At 45.1% G+C, this 18,966-nt stretch overlaps 1 protein-coding gene across 1 annotated transcript in view; it reads right to left on the reverse strand.

Moving 5' to 3' along the window:
* LOC135258439 (interferon-induced very large GTPase 1-like) overlaps positions 1 to 18,966 on the reverse strand; it is a 465,270-nt gene that overhangs the window by 32,848 nt on the left and 413,456 nt on the right. The gene's annotated exons all lie outside the window — the stretch shown is intronic.

The following is an 18,966-nucleotide window of genomic DNA, read 5'->3' on the forward strand; positions in this document are numbered from 1 at the left end:
AATAAGCAGTCGAGAGTAATTTTTCATCAGAGCTGTTGGACAGTGTTGCATGGCTTTTTCTAGTCATGTACAGACAGGGCAGCCAGCCTTAGCAAAACACAGCCACTGCAAATCTAAGCACCCCTGACCCTGGGCAAAACTACTGCCAAGCATGGACCCGCAGGCTACTGGCCACAGCTGGCATTGGCATGGTTCAGATTTAATCTCATATGTGGCCTGCCCGTATGCTGGAAAGGTTCCATTCGACATGCTAAAAACATTTTAATTCCATATTTAAATGTGTTAGGTTGCATTTAATAAGAAGCAATGGACTAAGGGGTCACAGAAAATATACTCTTTAAGTTTATCATGGGCCCAGAAAGCACTGCTGCTACTATCATCTATCATCCATGTTCCTTGAAGATACACTCTCCTGTACGCATAGTTGCAGGATTGCATCGAGAATTCGTACACGTCAAATTAACAGATGAATTGTGTATGAGACATAAGGTGTCACTGAAAATAAATTCCTCCATTAAGTTTATCACGGGCCCAGAAATCAATGGTGCTACAGTACTAGACCCTGACCCTCACCAGGTAGGTCACCTGAGAACTCTGTTCTCTTTTATTGCAGGAGCCTGAGGAATTAAAGAATTAAAGTGGATGGAAAATATAAGGTATTGTACAACCAACCAGATGTAGGGGGTGATTAGGCCTTCTTCCAAACTGTGCTGGGGCACTGGATTTCTGTTTGGTCCAAGGGAAGAGTGCCCCCTATTGGCCCAACAACACCTCTTCCAGCAGCAAATTGGTTTTCCTGAATGGTCTCATAACCAAGTATGAGCCAAAAAAAACACAGGTATTAAAACACACAGTTAGCCAGGGGTCCCTTCATGGGGTCCTCACCTTTACTGACGATCTCTTCTGTAGACACACTCACACCTTTGAGTCTTCAGTTTCCTTCAATGAAAAAACATCACAGGCAGTGCACTTGTATTTTGCATGCCTTGTGTTGGTTTTGGTTTGACACAATATATTACTACGTTGACCCAGATATTAATATGAATACAAACTTACATTTCAGGACCTGGCATTTTATTATTGAACTTTAACAGCACTGATGAGACCTTCAGTGTATGTATTCATTACATAAAAGAGGCCCTTAATGATGAATAAATGTTTAAAGCCTTTACTCTGTCAGAGGGACTGTCCAAAGCCAGAACGTTTCTAGAGTAATTGTCACTTACCTTAACCTCATCCTAAAGGTTTTCCACAGTACCTTTGAATCCCTGCCACAGAGCTGCACCCAAACCCCAGTGTAAGAGCTGTAGCAGAGTTTAAATTGTCTGGTTTCAGTGTCTTTGGCAAGTGCTACTGAACTCAGTAATGCAGCTGAGACCTGTCAGTCGCCTGAGCAGACCAATAAAATGCTTTTGAGACAGTGTTCTGGGTGTGTCTGAATGTGAGTCAATGTATGTGGCTTTAAAGCAGAGATCTCAAAGCCAGATCTCAGAGGGTTGCAGTGTTTTCTGGTTTTTTGTGTGTTTCAACACTAAAGTGCTTAATTTAAGTCACAAATTGTCTGAAAAGATCACACTACATCCCTCCAGGACTGGAGTTTGGTCCCTGCTCTGGAGTTTGTGTAAGAACTCTCACCTCATCCTCCTTCTCCTCCTGCTCACCCACCCCCTCTCCCTCCTGCTCATTCTCCTCCTTCTCCTCCTTCTCCTCCACCTCCTTGTCCTCCTCCTTCTCCCCCTCTTCCTCCATCTCTTCCTGCTCCTCTTCCTCCTCCGCAGTACACACAGTGTCTTCGATGTCTTTACTCAAAGTCCCATCCATGGTGTCAGTATCTGCTAAACCACTCTGTGTCTGACTGGGTTTGCAGAGGAGGGCTGGGACTGGGCCAGGCATGAGAATGGGTCCTCCGGTGCTGGTTCTGCACCCAGACTGGATCTGTTGTCTGTGGTCCCCTCCTGATACTTAGAATCTGCACCAGAGATGTTCAGAGACAGACCACAGTCACACTCCCTGGTATAAGAGGAGCAAGGAAGTGTCTCCAACCTTTATCATCCACCCAAAGTCAAAATTTAGATTAAAACTGAAATTATTTGAATATCATTTTAAAACCAGGTCCTTTGTACCTGGGGCAGGTGTGTCAGGTGTGCTGTGGTTCCCAAAATTTACCTAACTCAACCCACCCCCCCATTATCCTGCACAGTACCTTTTTCCATCATCTCCCCCCTCCCCAAGGGGGCACACCCCCCACTTTGGGAACCTGTGGAATACAGGATTCTTCTACACAAGACGTAAATATGTTTCCAAAAACCAGCATTATGGTAGCAGTAAACATTTCAGAGGAAATTGAAATCAATGCTGTTAGAGAATATTGCAGGGATGCTCAAAGGTATACATAGTTATGAAGGCCATCCTTAGCAAAAACCCAGCCACCGCTAGAGCTTATGGAAATGGACTTTAATGTTATCTTTATTTATGCTTTTGTCTTCATTATAAGCATAAAACATTGTCAAAAAGCGACATCTCTTTTTCAAAAACAGCAAAACAGTTGTAGTTTTTAATGACGTTCTGACCCCCAAAAGCTGTAAATCTCTTCCAGGAAAAGTAAACCGAAAATTTTAATGTCACCTAAGGGTAAACTTAAGACGGTTGAAATGCATTACATTACATTACATTTATTTAGCAGATGCTCTCATTCAGAACAAATCACAATGTAGGAAAATATAAGTGAGTTCTGATGTATAGAGAATTAGTGCCATACCTGACTAACATTTCAAGACAAAAGAGAATATATACGACACCACTAAAGTGCAGACATCCTTAGAGCCCATGCAATAGGAATTTGTTAACCACTAAAGCAAATTAACTATAGCAAACAAGAACATGAAAATGCTGATCCCTAACAGATACAGATTACATACATATCAAGCCTTAAAAGAGAAGTTTAAAACCAGAAAAATACCTGTTACAAAAGGTTTGAGTGTTAGGGGTTGGGGATGGAAGAGAAGCAAATGTGCATTCTGAGAAGGTTGATCTTCAATATGTGCATTGAGATTATTCTGTTTCAGTTGTGCCATCCTGAATGCTATTACTGTGGTTACCATTATCATTAGTATCTACTTCTGCACTATCACAATAGCTTACTTTAAAACCTCAGATAAGGAATTAAGGTCAACAGTGTTTGATGCTTTGTTGGGGATTCAGCTGCAGAAGATATACAATGAGTTTCAAAAGTTTTTTTGTATCTCTATGCCACAATTTTAGATTTGTAATCAAACAGTTCAATGTGGTTAAAGTATACTGTGGTAGGGTGGGCGTGGTTTTGCATTGGCTGCAGAGAGAGAGTGGGCGGGGCGGCTCTCGGAACTCTGCGCCACAGCTGTTGGGGATTATTAATCAGCACTGATGGTAAATTGTTTGATTGATGGACAATGTGCTGATTACCTCGACAGTGAGCCTGGACGCTTAAAAGCCGGTCTACAGAGACAGAAGGGAACGGACTGGAGACGGAGGAAGAGCTGACGGACGGTCAGCAGTGAATTGTGTGTCTGTGTACCGAACAGAAAGCCGCGTGGCGGCCGTAAAAATAAAAAGACGCATTCGCGTCCAAAAAAATAAACTCTCGTCTCTCTCATCTCTTAAACGAGCGGAGAGAGAGAGAGAGAGAGGAGGTCAGAAATGGATCCAAACCGGAGCGAGACGGCACAGCCTCTCGTAGCACTGGCGCGGATGCTGGAGGGGATGGCCCAAATGCAGGAGCGGCAGGCGGCCGTACACGCAGAGCAGATGCAGTACTCTCGCACCCTTATTTTTCTATTATTAGGGACAGGTTGTATCGAGTGTGTCGTGACGCTCAGACCGGTGAAGAAACGACCCAGTTGTTGGTACCCAAAAACCGCCGGGAAATGGTTTTCCAGGCGGCTCATTACAACCCCATGGCGGGACACTTAGGGTATGATAAGACACTACACCGAATAATGGCTCGGTTTTACTGGCCGGGCATTTGGGCGGATGTCTTTGCGCCTTTGCGCCCACTACCCTTAATAGAGGTTCCCTTTGATAGAATCGCTATGGACCTCATCGGGCCATTTGAACGGAGCACCCAGGGATACCGTTTCGTGTTGGTCTTGGTGGATTATGTGATCCGGTATCCCGAAGCAGTGCCGTTGCACAATATAAGAGTGTTGCACAAGCTCTGTTTCAAATTTTCTCCCGCGTCGGAATCCCGAAAGAGATTCTGACTGACCAGGGCACTTTGTTTATGTCACGTACACTAAATGAGCTATATGGATTACTGGGCGTTCGCTCTATTAGAACCAGTGTATACCATCCCCAAACAGATGGGCTTGTTGAGCGGTTTAATAGAACTCTGAAGTCCATGATTCGAAAGTTCATTCACGACGATAGCCGAAATTGGGATAAATGGTTAGTCCCTCTATTATTTGCAGTGCGGGAGGTTCCCCAGGCCTCCACGGGATCTTCTCCCTTTGAACTATTATTCGGTAGAAAACCTCGGGGAATATTGGACCTAGTTAAAGAAAGCTGTGAGGACGGTCCAAGCCCCAGCAAAAATGAGGTGCAATATGTCATGGACCTGCGAGCAAAACTCCATACACTGGGTCGGTTGTCACGGGAGAATTTGCTCGAGGCTCAGGAACGTCAGCAGAGGCACTACAATAGAGGGACGAAACTACGACAATTCTCGTAAAATAAAGTCCTGGTATTACTTCCAACCTCCAGTACAAAATTACTCGCCAAGTGGCAAGGGCCCTTCGTGGTCACACGACGACTTGGGGAGGTTGACTATGAGGTGGAGTGTGCTGATAGAGAGGGAGCGAAACAGATCTATCACCTCAATTTATTAAAAGCATGGAAAGAGGTGGTGGCTGTTTCTCTGGTAACGGCGGATCAGGAGAGGGACAAACTGGGGCCGGAGGTAGCAAATTCAATCAATCAGACCCCACCCCTTTCAGATAGCCACCTCTCGCCAAGTCAGAGAGCAGACCTTGCCCTGTTGCAAAAACGGTTTGCGGATGTGTTTTCTCCCCTACCAGGACGCACGAACCTCATATACCACCATATCGACACCCCCCCGGGAGTAACGGTATGTTCTCGTCCCTATAGACTGCCAGAGCACAAAAAGAAATTTGTGCAGGCAGAAATAAAGGCCATGCTGGAGTTGGGTGTAATAGAGGAGTCCCACAGTGCCTGGAATAGCCCCATCGTGCTGGTAAGTAAGCCGCATGGCTCTATTCGGTTCTGTGTGAACTATAGGAAAGTGAATGCTGTGTCACATTTTGATGCCTATTCTATGCCTAGGGTCGACGAACTCCTGGATCGGCTGGGCAGGGCTCGTTTTTTTTCGACACTATGTGGTAGGGTGGGCGTGGTTTTGCGTTGGCTGCAGAGAGAAACTAAAAGCGAAACTAAAAGCTAAACCAAAGAAGCTAAACCAAAACAAAATTTCTCTGACAGTTTGGCGTAATCGGTTTAGTTTTTTTGGTCTCTGGCACAAATTTTCCGTTACATATGCTGAGGTCTGTACTTGTGGGAGTAGCTAAAGGGAGGGGACACAACCAGGGTAGAGGCTTCAAATAGATCACGTGATTTCTCAGAAAGTCTTGGTGCTAGTTTCAGTGGCTGTGGGAGGCAGAAGTGGGGGGGGAGGAGGTTGGGCTTCAAATAGATCACGTGATTTCTCAGAAAGTCTCGTTGCTAGTTTCAGTGGCTGTGGGAGGCACCAGTGCTTCACCTTTATCTGTGCAAAGAGCAGGATGTGTGCAAGTTTCATGCTGCAGCGATCGTCTCTCTACAAAGAGCAGTTAAGCAGGATGGTTTTCTTGCCCATGGCACAAGCTAAACCCTCTAATAAGATAATGTCCATGTGCTTCTTACTGAACCAAAGTGCTCAATCAAAGACACAAGGGCTAAAAGTGAAGTAGAGGAGGGTGGGGAATTAACAGTTTTTGTATTTGACTCAATTAAAATATTACTGGAGGTATATTAATAATTTTTTGTTACTACAAACAACCTACACCCCTTGGCTATGATTACACACCTCAATGAAATCTCTGGGACATACGATTCATTAGCAATCTGACTGAAAGTACAGAGAGTGAGATGTTACATTTAACCCCGAGGTTGGTGTTAAGTGGTCCCACATCAGGTTTCATTGAGCTACGGTGAACATTCTTCAGAAGGAGGAGGACTGAGATTTACAGTGTTCAATGTAATTTAAAAAAATATTTTAAAGTTATTAAGAGTTGAATTAAGTTAAACAAACAAAAAAAATTTTAAATCAGTTCAACCAGATGCCAGTAAATTATATCAGATGTTTTCTTTTATCAAAACCGCCAGGGGTCTGTAGAGCCTGAATGAACTGATTTAAACAGGGTTTTAAATGGAGGGTGTGAAGGCATGTGGGCGGCAGTGTTGTATAATGGGTAAGGAACTGGCCTTGTAACCTAAAGATGACAGGTTCCATTCCTGGGTAGGAACCTGCCGTTGTACCCTTGAGCAAGGTGCTTAACCTGAATTGCTTCAGTATATATCCAGCTGTATAAATGGTTGCAATATAAATGCTATGGGAAAAGTTGTGTAAGTAACTTATTGGATGGTGCTTTATCCCACAGCAAAACATTGATCCCTAAAATACTGTAAAGCAACAAGGGAGTTTTTCAAAGCTAAAAACTGGAAAATTCTTGATTGGCCGAGTAATTCACTCAATCTGAGGAAACTTAAGGCAACTAGTCCCTGAAACAAGCAGGAGATGAAGATGGCTGCAGTCCAGGCCTGGCACTACCCAAGAAGATACTCAAAATGTTATAGGTTGGGGATGGAAGGGGGTAATAATGCCATCTTAGGAGGTGGGTCTTCAGTCTGCATTCTAGATTATTTGGTTTATTATTTAGATTAATTCATGTTTAATGCTTTGAATGTGATTCAGGGCTGTAGCGGATATATTTTTCTAAAAGGATGTTCAAAGATTCTGTGCGAAGGAATAGTCAAAGGACCCCCCAGTATGTTCACTAATCTCATAAAACACTGTAAGAATATAAAACGTGCAAACCGTTTTAGCACACGCAAAACCAGTAGCACAACCAATGACTGGACATGGTATTTGTTTTGCACCTATCATGGTCGTGTTATTAGCTTTGCGTGCGCTAAATGGTTTTGCACGCGGTAAAGGTTTTAGTAAATCATGCACTTAATGGCTTTTGTCCTCAGAGGTTGGACGCGCTTCTTTCATTTGTATATTTAACTGAAAATCTTTATGTTAAAATGTGTTCAACGCTGTGTTAATTCATGGCCAGTCCTTTACACGTGGTACCAGATGTCCCAAAACGAAGGCTACATGCTTTAAGTTGTATTTAATGGGCTACCACCACCAACACTGGTTTTAAGGACACAATTTGCTAGCCGCAGCATAACAGACATGATGTACAAGCCTGAGTCACAATCAGCAAGAGCACATTGTGATTTCTAAAATACCACAAAATTTGCATATTAGCATCGTTCGCTAGTATGTTACCATAATAGTTGATAAACACACTAGCCGACTAACCGGACAACTCACATTCCAGAGCGTAGCGACACATTAACGGCTTCAGCTGCCAATCAAGGTGAGACTTGACCATGTCTCCTTTGACTGAAGACGTGTTTCTTTATCTTTAGCCTTTGATAATGAACAGTGCTCACCAGTGCTGATCTGTAATATAGATGCGTGTGCTTTTTCTTTGTAAGTCTTCAGACACAGTGAACCCTATCTGGAAGTGATGAAGTGCAAAATTATAGAAGAAATCTATCTGAAATAATCAGCGGTAATGTTGATTAATAACTAGTTTACCATTACATTATGCTGTGACCCTGAGACATCCCTGCCTGCCCTCCCCTCTGTGTGATACCATTTGTTCACTTTACTGTATGAAAGGGAGTTGTGCTCTTTTCTCCAGGGAGGGCTTTACAACTGTAAGGTACAATTTTGAGTGTTCCTCCCACTGCTGAAGACTGGTGAATCCACAAATGTCACAAGTTATAATTTGCAAACAGCAACTGGAAGACCAGGCCATAGGCCTACCAGGTGGAAGGGTCAAACGTACAAACAGATTACCCCCCTGGAATACTAGGCTATGGACAATTCCCGGTGAAGGGGTTGACAGGACAGGGCAAGGCTGGACACTGATGGAAATAAACCTTGTTGCAATGCATCAACAGTGCCACAGCACAAGAAATGTGCATGAATGAAGAACTGAATGTGAAAGAGGGATAAGAGTGAAAGAAATGTGTAACTGAATGTGAAAGAGGCAGTGATTAGGTACATGTATAAGAATAAATGTGGGAATGTGGTTCGATAGATTTCAGATTTCGACGAAGCCCTAAATGCTGAGTAACATTTCGTAACGTAACAAGTCTCGAGATTGAGTTTCTGAGATTCCTAGTCTTAAAAGGAACCTCTGAGTACAAAGCCAGATAAGGATTCAGGATATAAGCTTCTAATAACGGATTTCAAGTCTCAAAGGGACCTCTGAGTACTAAGCCAGACATAGAAATATAAAAATAAAATCCCTCGCAAGGAAAACAAAGCCTGAGGGGGGATAGCTAAACCAAAGCTACGAGGCGCAGGTATACTGCTCAACACCACGGTGTATACACCAGGTTTATGCCTGTCTTACCGATAACTAAAATAAATAAAAACAAATTGTGCGATGATTTTGTGTATAGTTTGAAATTATTTTTTTTAAAGAGGCAGTTAACACTGATCATTAATTAAACACTTTCCACACTTAGTACTTGACACCTACAGTTGCATGATTTATTACTTGAAAAAGCTTTGTCTGCATTTATGAATCAACATGGCTCCCGCACTTTGTGGAAACTTTTTGCAATTAATTATCAGGTTTTGCTTCAAAGAATTACACTATTTAATTCATTACATAATGTTTCAGGAGCTGAGTGCTTCACACTTATTGATCTGGACACAGCTCTGGGCATGGGCTCGTTTTACCCTTCACAGTGCTGATGTTCGTCATCACATTGACTTTCCCATTGTTAGGAGCACCAGGCATGTGATGTGTGAGGAAGTGACATCACAGTCATGTGTTTTAGAATGCTGTGTGTGGTAGATTTACTGAATTCTCTGTTGCAATGGTGCATATTAAATGTGCTGGGTGGTAGATTTACTGCATTCTCTGTTTTAGTTCATTGGATCTGGTTTCTTGTAAATAGTGCTGATCTCTTCGGAATTATCTGGAGCCATTGAGAGGAGATGATGTTCCCTTTGTTTGGTTGTCTTTTTGCTTGTTTTTAAATGTGTGTTTAAACTGGATGGGTGGGCCTGTGAGAGTCTGCTGCAGGTTAGCCTGAGCTCACCTGCCTTTTCCTCCGGCCTCACCTGGACAGGAGTCACCTCTTTAGCTTCTGTGTGCTTCATCACCCTTTTCCTGTCCCCTGACTGAATGATTTATTCCCCAAGGGACAAATTTTCCCTGCTCCCTTCAGCAGCTCTGGGTTTGATTGGAAACACTTTCCTCCACTTTGTGAAGAGGCTGTTGGATATTGTTACGTCCCCAGCCTCTGCTTGCCTGGGTAGTGCAGGTGGAGGTAATACCTAATTGCTTAATTGCTTGATTGCCTCCACCTGCCTGTGGCCCAATATAAGCCCTGCAGTATGAGGCTGGGGAGATTCTTCTTTGGGGCTTCTTTTGTGTTTGGTAGGTTTTTGTGAAGACTCTTATTTTGTGAACTTTGTGAGTTTTGTTTGTTTTAGTTTGTGTTTTAGATTAATAAATGTCTGAGTTTGTGTTTTTAGATCAGTTTCTGTCTTGTTTTTGGTACTCTGCCGTCCTGCGAGCCGGCCGTAACAGATATACAAGTATGAGTGATTATACATTTGCTTTGTGGTTCTGAAATGTGTGAAGACAGTAGAACCTGATGAACATCTTGGAACAGCATTTGGTTTCCCTTCAGTTTGTTGGAGAAACAGTATGGTGCATCCTGGGTAAATTTCTGCTTTGATCTATATTTTTGTCACTTTTAAAATGGCTGACTCAATAACTCCTGCCCCCATAATGTGTTGAGTCCTGGTGTAGCACACCCTGTCTCTGACTCCACCATGAGCACAGACTCCAGTGACTGAGTCCTGATGTAAATCCTGGTTGATTGTAAGACTAGAAGGTTCAAGCTTTCATCTTTATGCCCCTTTCATTGATAAAGATGGGAAGATTAGTTTTTTCCAGTTCAGGTAATTACATTTGGCACAAGTGTGAATTGTGTATTTTCAGCTACCTGAGACAGAAGGTAAAGCCAGCAGGAATGATGAGATGTTAAATGGATTTATTGCCTAGTGGTATCTAGTGGTAGAATGGAGATACTGCCATTGTCTTCAGGCAGCTCAGTTGTTCAGGCAGTGAAGAAAATAAGGGACTGTTCATCAAGTTCAGATGAAATTAAACATTTATTTTGAATGAGATTATGCCATTTGTGCAAGTAATAAATGCTCAAACATGTGGGGAAATGCATCAATTTTGCTAAGTGCAAAGAAGCAAAAAAAAAAAATTTGAATCCAGTTTACTAAAAAAGAAAAATAAACCGTCATCATTAAAGCTATAAGGGCGGCACAGTGGTGCATGGAGACAGGGACAGTAAATCAACTATTCAGTTCAATCCGCTTCTGTTTTGCTCCAGAAAACGATCTCAGATAGGTCTATAGGTCTATTACGACGCCGTAAACGACACCTGTGGCATCACAAATGCGCGTATATTTCACAAACAGATTGTCCAAGACAATATATGACTCAGTCTCAAAAGAGACATCTATACATGTAAAAAACCAATGGTAAGGTTGTGTATTTATTCAATATTTAGTCCCAGATATAGACAGTAGAATGACATAGTATCATTTTTTAATACTTTGTCTCGTTCATTTGGTTATTCAGTGAGCAGCGTTTTCACTGCTGTGTTGGCATATCTTAGGGTTGTTGTCGAGTTTATCTAGTTACTATGACAGAATACGATTTTGGAGTGGTGAAAGAATATTTTTATGAATGCCCAGATAGACAATATTGTCCATTATGTCATGGGTGGGGGTCTAAAATGAGCGCCACACACAACCGCGTTTTTGGTAACAGTTGCAGCAGTGAAGTCCCGTCTCTTCACCTGCAAAAAACACACCCAGGCACGAAAGCTAGCACCGTTCCTTCTCCTGTTAGGAAAATTGTGTACTTGATGTCCTGACAGGCTGGAGTTTGTGCAACGATATGAATCGATTAATGCATGTTGAATCAATTGAATTGAATCATTGCTTTCTGTATCGATGCATCGATCCGAATCGATTAATTGTTACACTCCTAGTCAAAACTGACACTAATCAGCACTAATACATTCAAACATCAGCGAATGACAATCACAGTGAGAACAGGACACTGTAAAAGTAAATAATTATAAAGCACTTTAAGTGCGACGTAGCTCAGGAGGTAAGGGCGGTTGTCTGGCAGTCGGAGGGTTGCCGGTTTGATCCCCCGCCCTGGGCGTGTCGAAGTGGCCCTGAGCAAGACACCTAAGCTGGCAGTATACTCAGTAAGAAGAAAGAACTTCAGGATTGAGAACCACCGGCGAACATGTCCACGAACACGGTTGTTGGTATACTCAGTGAGAACACTGCACCGTTTAAAGTCACTCCACGCCGCTGGGGTGTGAATAATTACGAGGCAGCTATTTTAACCGGGGCTGGAATCTCAACCAGACCTCCGTCTCACGGCTACGCCATGGATGTATAAAGAGAAGGGCTACGCGAGATCACAACACAAAACAAAAAGTTTAAAGTGTTTAAAGTGGCTTTAGTTTATCTAACTATGCAAAAGAAGAAAAAAGGCAAAGAAGATGGTACGTTCGCCCTCTAAATCAGAGTAGGACGGAGGATGGAGAGTTTTGTCTGTACCTTCGACAAATGTGAGTTTAGATGAGGGGGTCCACTTTCTCTTATTTCCGAATGTGTGCTAGGCGTTTTGATGACTTGCTGAAACGAGTAGCACCATTCATCAAACATGCGGGAACTCACAGAATTCCCATCTCTACAGAAGAGAGATTGGCGTTGACTCTCCGTACATTAGCATGTGAATTCAGCCCTCTGAACTCTCAGCCGTGACGTAACCAACTATGTGATATTTGGACTAATAGCTGAGAGGGGGAGGTCGGAGAACAAGAAAGAACCTTTCGAAAAGTTCTCCCTGGAGGCCGTCGCACACAGCACCGTATGAACACACAACACCGCTGTTATGTCCATATACATTACATATTCATTCATGCAATTCATTTTATTATTTTGCATTGCATTATTTCGTTATTGCATTGGATTACTATATTACATTATGGTACTTACCTGAAATTACGTAGAGACCCTAGAGGGCGCTGTATTGTTATAGGATACCTGATGTAAGCTACGCAAAATGCATTGTGGAGAAGAGTAACAGAAATACTGAAGTAAAGACCCACTTCCCTGTTCCTATACTTCTGTGTCTGATGTCTAATTCTTTTAGCATCCACTACACAACAAAGTGGTGACGAGAGTAGCAGTGAAGTTAGCTCCGATACAAGTGAATCTGATACTTACGAGGGATCTGTGAGCGTTTTGGAAACGTTTTTCACACCAAAACTCAACGTGGTCGTCGAGAGGTACCGCTTAGGCAATGGGCTCAGGCTGTGGGTGAGTCAACGGATCACTATATGGCAGTGCTGCGCGAGCTCGTGAAACGGTGCAAATTTGGTGACATGGAGAGTGAAATGCTGCGCGATCAGGTTGTAGAGAAAACAAACAACCCTCGCATTCTCAAAAGACTGTTAATGGTGGAGAATTTGATACTTGAAAAACTTTGGAAATAGCTAGGCAATGGAAGCTGCTATAGCTGATGCAAAAGTCATGTCTGATGGTGGTACAAAGCATGTTGCCGCTGTTCACATGAAAAAACGGGCGAGTAAGCCAAAATTCAAAACGAAACTAAACCATGAAAAGCAAGGGAATGCAACTCACACCTGCTATCATTGTGGTTCAGTTAACCATCTAGCCAATGATAAATCCTGCCCTGCCAAAGACTGCAAATGCAAAACATGTGGGAAAATTGGACATTTTTCTATAGTGTGCAAATCCTCATCAAAGTCTGTTAATGAAGTCACCGTGCCTGAAGTTACTGTCTTAACAGTAATATAACTGTTCTACTGATGTAGCTAAGTTAATGTGTACTGCTACTATTACTACACTGACTACACAGACATGTACTGTTGAGCTACTGGTTGACACAGGGTCTGGTGTTTCTATACTGCCTGAGAAAGTATACAGTGACTACTTTAGCTCAAGTAAGCTAGGTGAACCTAAAGCACAGCTTGTTCCATATTCTAAAGAGAGGTTGAATGTACTAGGATGTCTTAAAGCTGACATTACCATGACAGGAGTGCGTCCACAGACTTTTACATAGCAAAAACAGGAAGACCTATACTAGGTGTGGACCTGGTGGCTGCTGTCCAGCTGCAGATCAAAGGAGGACAGTTGGTACCAGAGACAACTACTGTCTGTGCGACACTCCATCAGAACGAAGCTCCACCCACTAAATGCAAACAGAAAGGTGAGCCTACAGCTACATTTGGATGTGCAAAGGACTTTGTACACAAAGTAAAGTGTGCCCAGAAGTGAAGCCTGTACAACAAAAGCTTTGGCCCTTGCCACTGTCAGTCCGTGATGCTGTTGCCAGTGAAATCAAGAACATGGAGGAAAATGGAATCATTGAGAGGATTGATGCGTGTGAATGGGTATCTCCAATCATAGTCACTAAGGAGAAGACAGGTGGCATACGAATGTGTGTCAATCTGAGGGAACCTAACAAAGCAGTGGTCGTGGATAGTCACCCCTTACCACTGATTGAGGACATCCTCTCTGAGCTGCGTGGATCTGTCATGTTCTCTACACTGGACCTCAAATCCGCGTCTCACCAGGTGAAGCTGCATGAAGAGAGCAGAGGGCTCATAGCTTTCATTATGCATGAAAGCCTACACAGGTACCGCAGAATTCCCTATGGCCTAAGCTCCGCCCCTGCCGCATTTCAAAAAATGATGACGATAATCCTCAGTGGCCTCGAGGGGGTGCAATGCTACTTTGATGACGTAATCACTACTCCACTCCTTCGACCTCTCCCTACAACACTCTCCCCCAACCCACAAGGCAGGCAACCTCCTAGACCTGATCTTCCTGAGGACCTGCTCCAGCTCCAATCTTACGGTTACCCCCCTGCATACGTCTGACCATCACTTCATCTCCTTCTCCCTCCCCCTCTCTCCACATCCTCCCTCTCCTCCTCCCATCCCCACTGTCACTGTCCGCCATAACCTCCGCTCCCTATCACCCTCTTCTCTTGCTTCCAGAGTGACTGCTTCCCTCCCCACTCTTCAATCATTTTCCAAGCTCCCCACTAACTCTGCATCCTCCACCCTAACTTCATCTCTCTCCTCAGCACTCGACTCCCTATGCCCCTTCGTCCCTAGGCCAGCACGTTCATCCCCTCCCAGTCCATGGATGTCTGACATCCTACGCACCTCCAGGGCCAACCTCCGCACTGCTGAGAGGAAGTGGGCCAAATCCAGGGACCCATCTGACCTCTCAGCCTATCAGTCTCTCCTGATAGAGTTTTCTTCTGCTGTCACTGCCGCTAAGGCAAAATTCTACCAAACCAAAATTCATAACTCCATTTCTAACCCTCGTCAACTTTTCTCTATTTTCTCTTCTCTCCTCAGCGTGCCACCTCCTCCACCCCAGTCTTCCTTCACTGCAGATGACTTTGCAGCATTCTTTGACGAAAAGATTGCAGACATCCGCAGCTCCTTTGTGCCCTCCGCCCCCTCTGCGCCCTCCGCGCCCTCCGCCCCCTGTTTCTCCACATTTTCTCTCCTCTCAGACTCTGAAGTTTCCCAGCTTCTGCTCACCCACCGCCCTACCACCTGCGCCCTCAACCCTATCCCCTCATCTCTCCTCCAATCACACCTAACATCCTCCCTTTTGTCACCTCCCTCGTGAACTCATCCCTATCTTCTGGATGTTTCCCCTCATCCTTCAAGAGGGCCCACATCACCCCGCTACTGAAGAAACCCACACTAGATCCTTCAGTCATTCAGAACTACCGCCCGGTATCTCTCCTCCCTTTCCTATCCAAAACACTTGAACGTACTGCATCTAACCAACTCTCTGCTTTCTTCTCTCACAACAACCTGCTTGATCCCCACCAGTCTGGCTTCAGGCCTGCCCACTCGACCGAGACTGCACTCCTCTCGGTCAGTGAGTCACTCCATGCCGCAAGAGCAGCCTCCCTCTCCTCTGTCCTGATTCTTCTAGACCTCTCTGCTGCATTTGACACTGTGGAGCACTCTATCCTCCTGTCCTCCCTGGCAGCAACAGGGATCTGCGGCACAGTCCTTGACTGGATTGAGTCTTACCTCTCTGACCGTTCCTTCCAGGTTGCCTGGGCGGGTAAGGTATCACCACCCCGTCCCCTCGCCACCGGAGTTCCCCAGGGCTCAGTCCTCAGTCCCCTTCTCTTCTCCTTGTACACCAGATCCCTTGGCCATGTAATATCTGCCCATGGCTTGTCCTATCACTCCTATGCCGATGACACGCAACTCTTTCTCTCCTTCTCCCCATCGGACACACAGGTCCCTGCCCGCATCTCCGCTTGCCTGAGGGACATACAGAGCTGGATGGACAATCACCACCTGAAGCTCAACCCGGGAAAGACGGAGCTAATCTTTATTCCTGCTCTATCCTCTCCTCTCCTCAACTTTTCCATTTCCCTAGGGGACGCCTTAGTGACATCATCACCCTGTGCCAAGAATCTCGGAGTGGTGATGGACAACAGGCTGTCCCTCTCCAAGAACATTGCAGCAGTAAGCTGGGCATGCAGATTTTTCCTGTATAACATCCGCAGAATCCGCCCCTTTCTCACCACCTACTCAACCCAGCTCCTGGTCCAAGCAATGGTTCTATCCCACCTGGACTACTGCAACTCTCTTCTGGCTGGACTACCAGCATCTGCCACCAGACCCCTGCAACTCATTCAGAATGCTGCGGCTCGTCTGGTCTTCAACCTCCCCAGACACTCCCATGTCACTCCCCTGCTCACTACCCTCCACTGGCTGCCTGTTATAGCTCGCATGAAATTTAAAACATTGGTCCTAGCATACCAGGCAGTCAAGGGATCAGCCCCAGCATACTTCTACAAGATATTCAAACCCTACATGCCAGCCAGATCCCTCCGTTCTGCTACCTCAGGACGCCTAGCACCTCCCCCTCTTCGCACCTGCACTTCCAGAACATGTCTCCTGTCTGTTCTGGCCCCACGATGGTGGAATGACCTCCCTGTGGAGGTCAGAACAGCTGAGACACTGACCCATTTCAAACGACGACTGAAGACTCACCTCTTCAGGCTGCACCTCTCCCCATCCCTCCCTACCCCCCTGTAAATGACTGTAAGCTTAGGGTTGTAACTAGGCAGCTGTTTCGTAGGTGACTTAGGTGCATTAACTGTCTTAACTACTGCTTGTATTTTTTCCATAGATTGCGTTGTTGCCGTTCTTGTTGTTAGTGTTAATCAGTTTAACCTTCAGGGTCCAAGTTGAACTATGCAGTTGTTCCCTGCACTTGGACCGGTACTTCTCTCTAGGGGTTTCGTCATACTTGTTCCTGGTTATGGTTATACACTTTGTTGTACGTTGCTCTGGATAAGAGCGTCTGCCAAATGCCTGTAATGTAATGTAATGTAATGTAATTGTCTATGGATCCTCAGCAACTGCACACAAGGCCAACCTCCGTCTTGTGCTGCAGAAGATCAACGATGCTGGTCTGAAACTCTGCAACAAATCCCACGTCTGTCAAACCACACTGAGCTTTCTTGGATACAAGATTGGTCCTGGAGGTCTCCAGCCTGATGACTCACACGTGACAGCAATTCTGGATGCGCCGCCGCCTACTGATCCTGCAACCCTGCGTTCATTCCTTGGGCTTAGTGCGTGGTACAGCAAGTTTGTACCTAACTATATCACTCTTGTGGAGCCCATGAGAGTTCTGCGTTGAAAGAACAGTTCATTCCAATGGAGCAGTGCAGCACAAGCAAGCTTTGACCAAGTCAAGATGCTGATTGCGAATAGCCCGGCTTAAGCACTGTTCGACCCCCAGCAGCCCACCATAGTCTCTACAGATGCTTCAGACTACGGGCTAGGAGCTGTTTTGACTCAACTAGACAACACTGGTGAAGAACAGACTGTCGCTTTTGCTTCTCGCAGTTTATCGGAGGCTGAGAGGAAGTACTCGATTGTCGAGAAGGAAGCACTAGCCTGCATCTGGTCTGCTGAGAAATGGCGCACATGGCTCTGGGGACGCAAATTTCTGTTATGCACTGACCACCAAGCGCTGACGACGCTCCTGACTACGAAAGGAAATAACCGTGCTGGCCTTCGCATAGCCAGATAGTCTGCTCGCCTGATGGAATTTGCCTATGACGTTGAATACAGACCTGGATCTTTGAATCATGTCGCTGACTGTCTATCTAGACTTCCACTTCCGGAGATGGATGCTGCATGCACAGAGAATGTGGAATCTGTTGCAACCATTCTTACTGATCTGCGTGTTGTCTCTGAGAATGACTTCCAGTCTGCATGCCGTGCCTGCCCGGTGCTCACACAGCTCCATGCACAAATACAGAACGGCCGACCCTCACAAAAGAAAGCACTTGATCCTGCCTTACAACCATACTTCCTGGTTCGTCATGAGCTTTCGTCATGGATGACTGTATTGTTAGAGGTACTCACTGGTTACTCGTGCCTGCGTCATTGCAGAAGAGACTCATTGACATTGCTCACGAAACCCACCAAGGCATTGTTCGCACTAAACAACGCCTCAGAGAAGTGTATTGGTGGCCCAGAATGGACTCTCAGACAGAGACATTGATTCAGAACTGTGTGACTTGTACACAGAATGATAAGTCGACTGTTACCCATGATGCTCCGCTGCAACCCGTGCCTTTACCAGCTGCTGCCTGGGAGATTTCAGTGGACATTGTAGACCCATTTGACATAGGACCTCCTGACTGTAGGTTTGCCATAACGTTGGTGGATTACTATAGCAAATGGACGGAGGTAGCCTTTGTTCCCCATGTGGGCACTGATACTGTCATTCAGTTCCTGACCACTGTTTTCTCTCGGGAAGGTAATCCGAAGGAACTAGTCAGTGATAACGAACCTCAGTTTGTGTCTGCTATGTTTTCAACCTTTCTCAAACAGAGGGGAATCATACACCTGAAGTCTTCAGTCCATTACCCAAGAGCCAACGGAGAAGTCGAGAGATTTAACAGGGTTCTAAAAGAGTGTCTACAGACCACGTCGGTCCAAAGAGAACCCTGGAAATTATTCCTGAGAATTTACCTGATGGACTACAGAGCAACACCTCATTCTACCACCGGAGTATCCCCTTCAGAACTGCTCCATAGGCGAAGAATGAGAACGAAGCTACAGATAATGAACATGCCTGCACCTCCCACAGATGAGCACGCAGTACGTGAAAGAGTGAAACAAAAACAAAGGAATACACAGATGCTCACAGACATGCCAAAGCAAACGACTTCCAGTCCGGTGACGAAGTATGGATTAGGGAGCCATGGAAAGTAAAGAAAGGAGAAGCCAAGTTCACAGAACCAAAGACGGTTGTGACAAAGAAAGGCCCAAACTCTTACCTCCTGGACGATGGAAGGATCTGGAACGCCTCACGGTTGTCTGCACTGCCAGAGTTGACCCCAGATACTGACTCTGACATAGCACGGGAGTGTACTGCACCAGAGACTGATAAACCACCTGGCCCTAACCCTGATAACCAACCCAGACCTACCAGGAGTACAAATCCACCTAGCTGGACCAAAGACTTTGTCATGTGAATGTGGATGGAAA

The sequence above is a fragment of the Anguilla rostrata genome, chromosome 7 (assembly GCF_018555375.3).
Source record: "Anguilla rostrata isolate EN2019 chromosome 7, ASM1855537v3, whole genome shotgun sequence".
Taxonomy (NCBI): domain Eukaryota; kingdom Metazoa; phylum Chordata; class Actinopteri; order Anguilliformes; family Anguillidae; genus Anguilla; species Anguilla rostrata.